The following is a 13424-nucleotide window of genomic DNA, read 5'->3' on the forward strand; positions in this document are numbered from 1 at the left end:
AATTAGTTAATATGATGTCATACTGGATTAGGGTGGGCCCCTAACCCAATACGACTCTTGTCCCTGTAGGAAGCTGGCTGTGAGAAGACAAGGATGACACCCTGTGACAGAAGATTGGAGGGATGCATCCGTAAGCCAGGGAAAAGCAGGGGTTATCCAAAGCTGGGGGAAGGGTGTAACGGATTCTCCTTCAGAGCTCTCAGAAGGAACCAGCCCTGCTGACACCTTGATTTTGGGCTTCTAGTTTCAGAACTGTGAAACTCTAAATCTCTGATGAAAGGTGCCCAGTTTGTAGTACTTTGTTATGGCAGCCCTGTACACCCGCTTCATTCCCACTCCTCCCCCCAGTTCCCAACTCCTTCCTCACCAGGCTTTCTCCTGCCCCCCTTTCCTGATTCGGCCTCATCATCCTCATGACCAGCTAGAGCAGAGCGGACTAGTTCACCCAGAACTGTCATCTCCAGGAAACCAGCCCCTTGGGGATTCATAGACCACAGGTCTAGAAGGGATCTTGTCAATCCCACCAGTAGCCATCCAGCCTCTTCTCCAATAACCCCAATGGTCAGGAGCTTGCCACCCCCACAATGCAGCTTATTTTATCTTTGGACAGTTTTGACTCAGAAAGTTCTTCCTCAGGTTGAGCTGACACCTGGTTCCCAGCAACATGGGTCCATTGGGGTAGGGAGTGGGGGGAGAGACTGTGGCAGGGGGTAAGGGCTGCACTCTACCTTAGCCCAATGGCAGCCAGCTCCCTCATCTCCTGCCTCTGGGCCCCACATCCCATTCTGTCTCCCTTAACACAAGCTCTGCGCCGTAAGGAGCAACACAATTCATGTCCTTAGAACTCTGCTCCTCAGAAATGACTTCAGCATTCTGGAAAACGATTCTGCTTTTATTGTCTGTACACCACCTCCCCATCAATCTCGCTGAGATCCTGGCATGGAACAGGGCCTCAGTAAAGGAATGACTGCTGAATGAAGATAACGGAGGGGAAGTGAGCCGGAAGGGCAGAAAGGCAACAGCTTTGCCAGTCAGGGTCCCCTGTGTTTCCCAGGGATTTCCCCAGGTGGGGCCCTCCACAGTCACTCTTGGCACCTCCCTTTCCTGGCCCCACCTCTGTTCCAAGCCACAGGTTCCCAGCTGCCCTCCTCCCTCACCACCATTGGATCTGACCTCACACCCTGACAGCCCTGCCCAGCCCCTGCGGCAGAGAGAAGGTTCTCATTAAAGGGGAAGCAGCTTGGCCAACTCCCTTCCTGAGTCTTTTCCACTGCATTTTCTCACACCTGAGTTGCCTCTCTTGCCCTCTCAGCCAGAGCCCAGGTCAGCAGTGGTAATCATGTTTTCAAGGGAATACACAAAACTTCCCCTCATATTGTAAATTATTGGGCGGATTCGCTTTGTTCCTGCTTGGGCCCACAGTCACCTCCCTGAACCTGTGACTGGGCCCCTAATTAAGCAATGCCTAGCTTTGAGACCCTCTAATGAAAAGGCCTACCATAGTATGACCTATTGTGTTTTATTACAGTTAATAAAATAAGATACATTGGAACAGGAAGTAATGAGGAGTTCTCTGAAGAACCTTGAAAAAATGTTTCCCTCATCAAAATTCAAACTTTGCCTCGTGTATTATTTCTTCCACCCCCAACCCCACTAAAAGTGGGTGCAAAGAGGACTTTCTTAATATTTAAAAAAATAATAATAAAGTGTTAGTTTGCAAGACTGTGAGTTTCAGTACAGCTTTTCCTTATATTTTAGAATAATTGAACCACTTGATTCCTCAGCGTGGCCCAAAGAAGATTTCCAAATGTCTCTAAATAGAGCTCTCCTTCTATGCCTTGCCGAGATCCACTTTTACAGGAAGTCATCTGGACAAAAGAGCCCAAACACTAAATTTGACTGTATTGGTATTATTTCCTGAGTGTTGAGGGTTTGGCTGCCAAGAGATGGATTGTGGATGGAATCTTCCATTGTGGATCCGATTTCTGGAGGTAGCTATTGAGCTCAAGGCAAATCGTACATTTAAAAATATATTCATGTTTAAGGATTATCTCACAATTATTCCTGCTTTCTTTTTGTAGACTTCCCATGGTTGCCTGATTCAATGCTACCTACAGAGAGGAGGACAGGAGATACTTCGAATGTACACCTTTACGTAGCTCAGCGACCTAGCTCTCTGCTCATTGAGCTTGGCGAACTGAGGCCGATGCCACTTGGTTTCTTACTGAGAACAGGATTTCAAACCTAGCAAGGGCTTCAGTGGCTGGCTCTACCCAGCCTGCCTAAGTCATCAACCAGGGTTCACTGAGCAGAGAAATGATAGTACCTGCCTTCCAACCTCTGGAACAGCACCCAAAGGTTGTGACTTAATGACCACTGGTCAGCAACAGCTCTTTCCCTGCCAAGAATAGCACATTGTTCATTTCCTTTTCAAGTAACCCCCCCACAGGACAAGAAAATCACAGATTTTGTAGTACATGTGGTAGAAATTCGTGGTAGCAGGGGCAAGATTATTTAAACCAAATACAAAAAGTATTCAAAAAAAGAGAAAGCCAAGGACAGAGATGAATCATTTTCTGCTTTAAAAAAATGACCTTGATTTGCAACTTTGAGCCGTTGCCTTCAAAGATACCCCCCAAAAGGATTCCTTAACCTTACCACAAAAGCCCCCAGTGTGCCAAAATACTTCTCTGAGAAGACTCGCAGAACATAGACCTGTCAGGTATACAAAGGTTTCGCTAGTTTCTAAATGTTTCCTGACCCTTTAAAAACTAGTTAAATTGAGGGAATCTCGGAAAGCAATTACTTTTTTCAAAATTTTTCAGACAAAAGAAAGGAAAGAAAGAAAAAAAGAAAGAAAGAAAGAAAGAAAGAAAGAAAGAAAGAAAGAAAGAAAGAAAAATAGTATGAAGAGCCTTGGAATGGTAAGTAGGAGATGTGAATTATTTTCTTGGCTAAGCCACAAATTTATCTTGTGCCTGCCAGAAATCACTCAGTTGTTTGTGACTGTAAATTTTCCATACATGTCAACTGGTCTGTCTTGTAAATTATTGCAAGAAGTAAGCAAGCAGTGCCATACACTGTAATTTCACTGGGCTAATGTTGCCAGACGCTTGTGTTTTAATATTCTATGAATTCAAAATGGCATCAGGAGTATAGATTTTGCTTCAGAATACATGTGATGTTCGTAAAAACACTTCCTGGAAAACCCGAAATGTACTTCGAAGTCTGTATAGTCATTGTTTACACTAGGAAGACTTTTTCCTTTAATAACTATGTTTATGCTCACTTGCATTTGTTCTACTTTGAAATCTTCAAATATGTAATCTTCTTATTTGTATCTGGTTGTTGTTACAGTCTCCAGACTGGTCTAGGGGCCAGTCTCCATTTTCCTTGCTGCCTGTTCATCTTCACGCTGCTCTCGTGCTAAAACAAAAACTGGGTTACACCACGAGCCTGAATTTATAAATTCAATTCTGCTTTGCCAGCTGTAGCATAGAGCACGGAGCAAATAGATCCTTCCCCACTTTTGTCATTTGCTCAAGGAGTCTTCAGTGACGGCTCGTTGCATAAGATAAAGTCCAAATTCCTTGGGCCTTCACACTCTGGCCCCATCTGTTTCACATGCCCTTCCTTTCTCCCTGTGTTCTCCGCACCAGTCACACTCCCCTTCTCAAGGTGCCAGAGCAGCCCATGTGCTTTCACTTTTTCATGCCTTTCCCAATCTGTGCGAAATGCCGTCCTCCTTTCTTGCTCTGGGATTACCCCAGCTCAAAGGTCACCTCCTTCCCCACGCCACTCTGGCGGAGTTAGTCTTTGCCTCCGCCGATATCCCCAGGAACGGTTTGCATTCCTCTATCTCATAGGGTCATCATTTTCTAAGTGTCTGTCTCTGGCCTAGTGGCCTCTTGGGAGCAGGTGCATTTCTGCCTTCACTCGCCTACAGCACAGCTTAATGAATGTGGTGTCTGTCCACAAGAAGCCCTGGATGCGTGTTGATCAAAGCAGTGAATAAACCATTCTTCAATACCGCCATCCGAATGACGGTGCCCTTAAAAACACGGAAAACGACCTGATTATAGATCTTGTTCTGCGTGCCAGATTGTGGTATGAACAGCTGTCATGCTGGAAAGGAAATTAGAGAAATGAGGGCTACTGAGGAGGGTGGAGGAAGCATTGAGGAGGACGTTGTCCTGCCAACAGTCAAAAATCTTTAGTGAGGGCTTTTTCTATGCCAGGCCCTGTCCTAGGTACTACCTGTTGCTGGTTTCATAAAATGAACTACAGCAGTGGTTTCTCTCTTTTCATTTTAGGTTCAGAACCCTTTCTAAAAAAAATAAATCTTCATCACTAGACAAACACTTGCGCATGCGTGCGCGTGCATACACGCATATCTACCTTTTTTTTTTTTAATGCACATCTGCTTTTAATTAGGTCTGTCCAAGCTTTGGTTCTATGCTCTGTGAGAATAAAGGTGCTGTTTTCGTGAGGGTATATCTTCCTCTATGTGTCATTCAGGGGTTTATTATGTGGGCGTGTGCTCTAGGTAGGATTCCAGACCCTCCCTGTGCTCCAGTGCTCTCCTGTGGCCAACTCAGGTGGGGGAAAACCCTCAGGGGGACACACAGAGAGGTCACAAGAGCACCTGGTGTCTAGCTCTCTCCCCCATGGACAGGAAAGTCAGGAGAAGACAAAACAAGGGACACTGCAGAGAGAAGCTCACGTTCAGGAAACCAGCAGCAGGGGCCACGTTGGTTGGTGGTTTTTGTGCAAACATTCTCATCTGTGAAACATAAAGCAGGAAATGGTGGAGGTTTCCAATAATCTTTTTTTATATCTCTTATCAAGAACATTCCAGGGCACGAAAGAATTTGCTTCTCGCCGTTTCTCATAGGGGGTTTTCTAGCCAGCATCTTGAACGAAATTGAATTATAATGAAGCCAGAGTAAAAACTAGTTTTGTCCCTATGATTTTTTTTTTAACTGTGGCACCTGTATTACCGTATTGTAGGAAACTAACTAGAATGTTCTTTCTAACTGCCTGCCATGAATAGTTTACTTACTTAGAAACCCAGCTCTGTCCAAAATAACCCCTTGGTTCACATTAATTTTGTCTCAGTTCTATGAAGATCTACCCTACACCTAATATTCTGATATTCTTAACTACACTGCTCAGCTGTAATTTGTCAAAAACGATTGTATTTGCCATATTTCAGAAAGGTCCAGAAGCATGTTTGATTCTGTGCTAGAAAGGATTGCAGTGTAGGGTTGTGGAGCTTTATGGGTGATCATAGCGGAAACGCACTTTGATCTTACTAGATCTCTTCAAATAGAAAACAATGAATTAAGGCTGCAGAATAATTCCGTCTGACTTTTTTTTTAAGTAGTCTCCACTCCCAGTGTGGCGCCCAAGGTGGAACTTGAACTCATGACCTTCACATTAAGACTTGAGCTGAGATAAAGACCTGAGCTGAGATAGAGTTGGACGTTAACCGACTGAACCAGCCAGGCGCCCTCTGCCCCCACAACTTTTTTAGAGTCAAAGCAAATGCATAAAAATGTTAACTGCTTTTGTTTCATGTTTCCTCTCTCTACATAGAGGGAAATAGAAATAGGGGCACCTGGGTAGCGCAGTCGTTAAGCGTCTGCCTTCGGCTCAGGGCGTGATCCCAGCGTTCTGGCATCGAGCCCCGCATCAGGCTCCTCCGCTGGGAGCCTGCTTCTTCCTCTCCCACTCCCCCTGCTTGTGTTCCCCCTCTCGCTGGCTGTCTCTCTGTCAAATAAATGAATAAAAATCTTAAAAAAAAAAAAAAGGAAAGAAAGAAAGAAAATTTATATGGAGTGGGTAGGAGTAAAATCCTCTGGTTAATCAAGTTCGTATACTTACTAAGTGTGAGATTACATTTGAAGGATTAGGACATAATGAAATTAAGTCAATGCTAAAATAACCCTAAGCAGAATTTAGCACAAATATTACCCTCCACCCTTCTTCAGGCATTGAACTCCGCTTTCAATTTTCCAGGCTCTGGGACCTGGCCAAGCTCTTCCCTCCTGGGAAGCCAACTAGGAGCCAACTAGGCTAGCAGCGCTTTCCTCTCCCAGCTCAGCCAGTTCTCAGAGAGTTCAAAGGGCATAGTGGCAGCTCTTTCACACCCAAGGCCAGCTCCACTCACTAGGTGTCTCAGTCTTGTCACCCTTAGTTTCCCTGGATATGCAGCTTCTTTCCCCACTGTCATCTTCAAGCATCTCAGTGCTGCTTCTTCTCAACCCTGTCTGCTGGGCAATCCAGCCTCCATTCCTCACAAACAAACTGCTTATACTCTGGGTGATAATCAGAATATTTGATAGCCAAAATGGTGTGGGCTGGCCCCAACCAAGCAGAGAGGAAAACGGCCACCATGCAGATGTGGGTTCATATAATTCACGGAGGCTTCTGCTGTACCAAGTGCTACCTACCCCTTTAGTTTCTGGGCTCACTGGGGGGCTCACTGGGGGGCTCACTGGGGGCTCCCCCTGGGGTGGTCAGGTGATGGGGAACACTCTGGAGACTCAGAAGAGTGGCTTATCCTGGTCCTGTTGTGCTGGTACATACACTGAGTATCAGCCCTCCTGGGACCCCAAATGACTTTCTAGAATGTTGCTTGCATTCCTTGCCTTGACAGAATTCTGGTTTTTCTTTTCTGTGCAGCTCTTATAAATCACAGCTAGATGTTCATGGCATGTCATGGAGCCCAGGGCCCAGAAGGGGTGGGGCTTTCCCTGGAGTCCCCAAGCTGCTTCCTTCCTCATCACTCCCCCACCTCACCCCACCTCTGCAGGTAAAAACTCCCTCCCGAGCTCCTATGCCTCCCTGTCCACTGCTCTCGGTCGCTGCCATCGCATAAGCTCTTGCCAATCTCCACGTTTCATCAAGAACTTTGACTCATTTTTTTTCTCATATTCACTGTGAATTAACAAGTTGCTATTCTGATTTTATTTTTAAGTGCAAGTTAAATGACTTTCTAAATCACTTCCCTTGACAGTCACATTGAAACCTGGGCTCTTTGTCATGGTTTTCATGACCCTTGACCACCTACTAGCTTCATATTCCACTGCCCCTCTGCAGACCCTGGCCCCCAGACGTTCCTGAACTATGTGAGTTCTCTTGTGTGGCAGTCTTTCTTCTGCTGGGGATGCCACCTCTTCCCTCTTCTAGTTCAGGCTTGCTCTAGTTTGTTCTGAAGGCAGCTCAGGATTTGCTCCTGAGTGAAACCTTCTTTGACTCTTTCAGGCCAGGGTCAAGTGACCCTCCTCTGTGCTCCCATAATGCCCCTTTCTAACCTCAATTACAGCCTCTTAATCCTACGTGGTCTTTGAACCCTACATAGCAATGATTGATTTTCTGGTTTATCTCTCCTTCTAGACTCGGGCAACTCAAGTAAACTCAAGTCAATTCTCCTAAAAGCAGTGTGCCTACCATACTGCCCCTTTTTCCTATCTGGGCGGGGGGGGGGGGGTATCCTGTGCTTTTCATTCCCCTTGATTTTTAGCATTTTTGTTTTGTTTTCTCTTGATGGAATTTGATTTTTGCAATTTATTTTGCTTTATCTTGATGGAATTGCTAGCCTTCCACAGACATTAGATGTGGCTCTAGGGCACTCCCCTTCAAAAAGGTACTGTTGTGGTTACCCATGATGGAGGTTGAGCAGCAAAGCCTGAATGGGGTGGAGATGGAGCAATTAGCAGACATCTGGAAGCATTGCTGTGGATGAGATATTGAGATATGGAGACTCTGAAGACTGTTGTTGGTGGGTGGATCCCAAGTATAAATACTTGAAATAACTTGCTTTCTGTCACCCATAATATTTGGTAAAAGTTAGTATTTATAATTAACATTTCGAATCCAGCATATTTTATGGTGATTTTGAGATCTTGATTCATAGTAAATAAAAGAATAATAACAGTTATAAGGGAAGTGGCAATACCATCATTCATAAGATGTTGCAAATCTGTTACGAGCTAATTTGAAATACAAAGTGTGAGCTGCTTTTGATCAAAGTATTTTAAAAAGTCTTTAAAGTGCCAAAAATATAGGAACAAAGACTAGAACAGATAAAAGAAAAAGACGCTCAATAGAGGGTTGACTTTTGAGCCAGGCTCCACACCCAGTCATGGGTTAACTTCATTCCTCTGTGCTAGAAGTGGGGGATACAAACATGAATGACAGAGTTCTTGCCCCATAGGCCCTCACCAAGTAGTAGGAGAGGTATGCCGGCCAACCAACAGCAAAGAGTCAAGGAGATCATTTAGGTCTAGTATTTAGAGTGGACACATTGGATTTATCTTTGGAAGCAGTAATTGTAAGAAGAAGAATAGCTGCCTTCTTGCCACAGCTAATCTGGGAGCCATTGGAGTTCTTAGGCATGATTCAAATACTGAATCAAACCAGTCCTCAAAGCAGGTAACTGAAAACATTACACAGGTTACCAATCTTTGTCCCTCGGGCGGAAAACTACCATACTATCTCTTGACTAGTATTGAATTTGTTTCAATTAGTGTAATGTAGTGTTTTCTGGCATGTTCTGTGGATTCTGTTTTTTTAGAAAGTTGTTCTACCACCTGAATAGTTTGTTTTGTTATTCTGAAATAGTAATTATGCTTAATTTTAAATTGCTTTGTTTTGTGATTTTTTTTTTTTTGAGTTTTGTGTTTGACATGTAGGGTACCATCAATTCTGTATTAAAAATAATCTCTTAGGAAACCACCTATTGGTTGCTCTTTGGGATTTAAAAGAGATGCCTTTCTTTAAGATGGTGGTAGATGTGATTGCTACAGTATTATTAATTATAATGAATAATATCAGTGAATTAAGAGGTTTCTTTGAGAGCTAAAAAAGATTCTGAAAGATAGGCTATTCTTTGGTAAATCTCTCATCTTCATAGTCTCCCTTTACTGTGGGTAATTATTTTACTGTCAGTGAGCAGTGAACTTACTTATGGGAAGATACAGTCAGGGTTTTTGTTTGTTTGTTTGAAATTATTGAAATTGAAATTATTTGAAATTCCTTCTTTCAATGACAGCTATACTTTTCTATTATAATTCAAAACAGATTTCAGAATGAGCAATATTTTCAAGGAGCAAGAAGAAAGATAGGATGAATGAACGAATTGGGTTGCATTTTCTGTAACATACAAATGGAAAATGAAAACTGGATACAGATAAAACATTCAGGCTTATTTAAAAATTAGTAATGTTTCTCAATCAATGTATTAATACATGCAATCAGGTTTTGCCCCTCAAGTCAAAAAAAGGCAGCCCAGTCTCATAGGAAGAGAGGAAGTGGGTATTAGGAGCTACTATTTTTCATGGTTCCTGTTCTCTCCTTGTCTAGACGGACCCAGATGCTGGGAAGGTCTCATGAAATCAGTCAGTGTCTTGCTTCCTGGTAGAATTGCCCCTTAACTATGTGAAACAATATCCCTAATGCTAAAAATAACCAGCGTCCGAGTCCAAGACTCCATGTTGCTCATCTTGTGTACCTGGTAGCCCTGGGGAGTCCTCCTCTCACTCATCTCTAATGACATAGAGTATCAACAAGCCCAGCCAAAGTGGCTTTCTTGATAACCATGCCTTGTGTATAACCTCGTATGTAGTGGTTATTGACTTGCCGAATGTAACCCTGACTTTGTACTTTGTGAGACAAAAAACTGTGCTACCCTTTTCTCATAGGAGGTGTTTTGGTGTTTTATTTGTGGGGGAGGGAACGAAATGAGGCAAAAATCCCAAATCATCCTATAATAAATTACTTCTTTGATAGAAAATAGGGTCCAAGTCATAACCTTAACTAGCCACATAGTTTTATTCAAGTCATTTCGCTTTGCTGGGCTTCAGTCTCTCCATTTGTAAGATGAATGTGCAAATGTGTGTATGAATGTGCTCACAGCAGTATGTTGTGGGAGCAAAGCAGAAATTGCAAACTGGGAGCAATTTTAGCTGAATATGTTGAAGCATATGAATATGGGATATTTATATTAATTTGGGTTCTGCTTTCACTTCCATGACTGATTCTTTTTGAGTCCTGGTGCATTTATTCAGCCTCTGTATTCATCCATTCATTTGTTCACTCATCTGCTCATTCATTCAGTAAACTTTTATTGTCTAATACATCAGGCACTATCCTAACCTCTGAGGATACAAGGTATAAGAAGAAAAAAAAAGCGGGGCTCCTGACTTCAGAAAGCCTACATTCCGGTGGGAAAGACGGACAATAAATACATAAGCAAATCAGTATATAAGATAATTGCAGATAGTAAAAAAGAGATTAAGAAAGAAAGAAAAGGGGTTATGGGATTGAAGGTCCTGGAGCCAATCAATTGCAGGCAGATGCTTACGGAGACTCCACCTGACTGAGACTTGACAAATGAAATGCCAGACTTAAGCTTCTAAGCCTGCAAAGGTAGAGAGGTTATTCACATTAGTAATCCGTAAATGCAAAAATGACCCATTTAGACTGTTTCCCGTGCACAGTAACACTTGGTACGAAATGAACAGAATGCCCTCAGGCAGAATAACACAGATGTCAGCCTCAATGTTTTAGATTTCCATGGCATCCTCCAATAGGGTTGGTCCTGGCCATTACCAATGTTAAGCTTAAAATTAAAACTGCCAGTTATTTTACCAGCAAAAGTGGATTTATTTGGGAATGACAGAGAATCAAAATCCAGGACAAGCCATCTGCGGCAGAACCAGAGACAAGTCCTGAGAACAAAGGAGACGAATACTCTTTTACAGAGGAGAGGGGGATGTTGCGGGGAGGGGGAGGGGCTGTTATAAATCAAAAGTCCATTGGAATAAAGTGGGAATTCTCAGTAGAGTAGCTTTTCATTGGCTGGGTTGTGACAGTCTTTCATTGGCTGGGCTGTTGCCAGGGGAGGAGTAAAAACTTTCTTCCTTTTGCTGGAATAGTAAGGTAGTATCCATGTGCAAGATCTGGCTCTTCTTGTTGGGTCTGCAACTAAGCGGTAGGGCCTGAGAGCTCCCCCTGCCGACCTCCCAACACCATTCTAAATGAGGTTTTCCTGGTACTAATTTTCACGCCCACTGCTCCCTCATTTGGGAGGATGCAGGGAGTCCTCTGACTCTCTGGTGCTTGCTCTGCCTTCATCCAGTTCCGCTCCCATCAGGCTGCAGGCAAAGAACAAACCCCTGCTTAGTCATAGCTCAACTGTGCTGAGAAAAGAGTGACCACGTGCTGCTTCTTCCAGCTTTGCTCATGTTGGCCAAGGAGCTTCTGAGCTCACTCGTCATCTCCTGGGAATAGAGCTGACTCAGAGCATTGGCTTCCTGGTTGACCCAGGAGTGGTTGGCAACAGATGGCTTGGATGAGAAGCAGGTGGAGCTGATGGCTGCCTATGTAATATGGCTGGAATTTTTCTCCCCTGACCTGTCCTCAGTGCTTGAAATTTGACTGCCAGAAGTTAGTATCCAATCCCCTCATTTTTGAAAGGTTTTCGTTTGCTTGTTTTTTGGTCTTCAGTTCTTTCAGTTTTTGAAGGAGGGACCACTCTTTAAATATTATAATTTAACATCTTAAAAGGGACTTGTGAAAAATTCTAAAAATAACAAGAGTCTGTTTCTAAGTGACTTACCCAGTATTACCCCATCTCCGAAATGACAAATTCATAGACGCTACTCTTAGAACATAACTCCTAGTCCTCTGACCTCCCCTCTGGGTTACTTTTATTACCTTGCTCTTCAGCCTCCCAGAGACCTCTCCTGCCATGACTGTATACAGTGTGTCTGACATAAGACACAATAGCTGGAACTCAAGTTCCATGAGTCTGTCTCTGCTATTTCCTACCATTCAGCCTAAGAAACAAAACATTACGTGGCACCTGGGTGGCTCAGTCGGTTAAGTGTCTGCCTTTGGCTCAGGTCATGATCCCAGTGTCCCAGGATCGAGCCCTCCATTGGGCTCCCTGCTCAGTGGGGAGTCTGCTTCTCCTCTCCCCCCACTTGCTGCTCCCCCTGCTTGTGCTGTCTCTGTGTGTGTGTCAAATAAATAAATAAAATCTTTAAAAAAAAAAAGAAATAAAACATTACTATGGTGGGCTAAAAATTCCCTCCCTATAAAAGATATCAGGTCTTAATCTCTAAAACCTGTAAATGTTAAATTTGGAAAAAGGGTCTTTGCAGATATGATTAAATTAAGGGTGAGAAGGGAAGATTATCCTGGACTGTCTAGATGGGTTCTAAATATCATCACAAGTATCCTTCTAAGGGGGAGTATCCTTCTAAGGGAGGTGGCAGAGGGAGATTTCACACACACACACACACACACACACACACACACACACACACACGAAGGCCCTGTGAAGACAGAGCTGGAAGAGATTTGAAGGCTGGAGTGGTGGGGCCACAGACCGAGGAATGCCAGCAGCCGCCAGAAGCTGGAAGAGGTAAGGAAGAGAATCTCCCCTAGAGCCTCCAGAAGGATCGTGGCCCTGCCTGCACCCTCATTCTGGCTCAGTGACCTTGATTTTGGACTTTAGGTATACAGAACTGTGAGAAAACAAATGTTGGTTGTTTCAAGCCACCAAGTTTGTGATAATTTCTTACAGCAGCCACAGAAAATTAATACAATTTCCAATGCAATGAAAACCACTGGGGTTTCCCTACCTAACTGCAACCCACTCCTCCTACCTCAGGAGGTAACTAAGACCTTGAATTTGGCATTTATAATTCTCTGAATTTCATTACACTTTTTTTTTTTTAAAGATTTTATTTTATTTTATTCGACAGAGATAGAGACAGCCAGCGAGAGAGGGAACACAAGCAGGGGGAGTGGGAGAGGAAGAAGCAGGCTCCTAGCTGAGGAGCCTGATGTGGGGCTCGATCCTGTAACGCCGGGATCACGCCCTGAGCCGAAGGCAGACGCTTAACCACTGTGCCACCCAGGCGCCCCTTCATTACACTTTTATTACATGTGTATGTATTCCGAAATAATGTCATTTTATGTATTCTACTGTATCGTTCCACATTTTGCTTTTATACTTCTGCATACTTTTGTTTATATACGTAAACATATGTATTATTAAAAATTATATGGTGAAACATGTAACTCTAGTTCACTGTTATTGTTGCATAGTATTCCCGTGTGTGTGTGTGTGTGTGTGTGTGTACCTCAATCTTAAAATCAATTTTTCTGTTGATGGTTATTTATTTAGGTTGTTTCTAGTTTCTCAGTCTTTCAGACAGCAATGCAATGAAGATTTTTGCACATGTCTTCCTGTGCTCATGTGTGGAGTGTTTCTAGAAAGAATACTTACCAGAGGATAGAATTACTAGGTCAAAGACTATGTCATCCTCAATTTGCTAGATACTGCCAAATTGCTCTGGTAAAGTACCGACGTACACTTGGTGGGTTGGATTTTGACAGCAGTAGGT

This window comes from Ursus arctos, unplaced genomic scaffold, assembly GCF_023065955.2.
Source record: "Ursus arctos isolate Adak ecotype North America unplaced genomic scaffold, UrsArc2.0 scaffold_4, whole genome shotgun sequence".
Lineage (NCBI taxonomy): Eukaryota > Metazoa > Chordata > Mammalia > Carnivora > Ursidae > Ursus > Ursus arctos.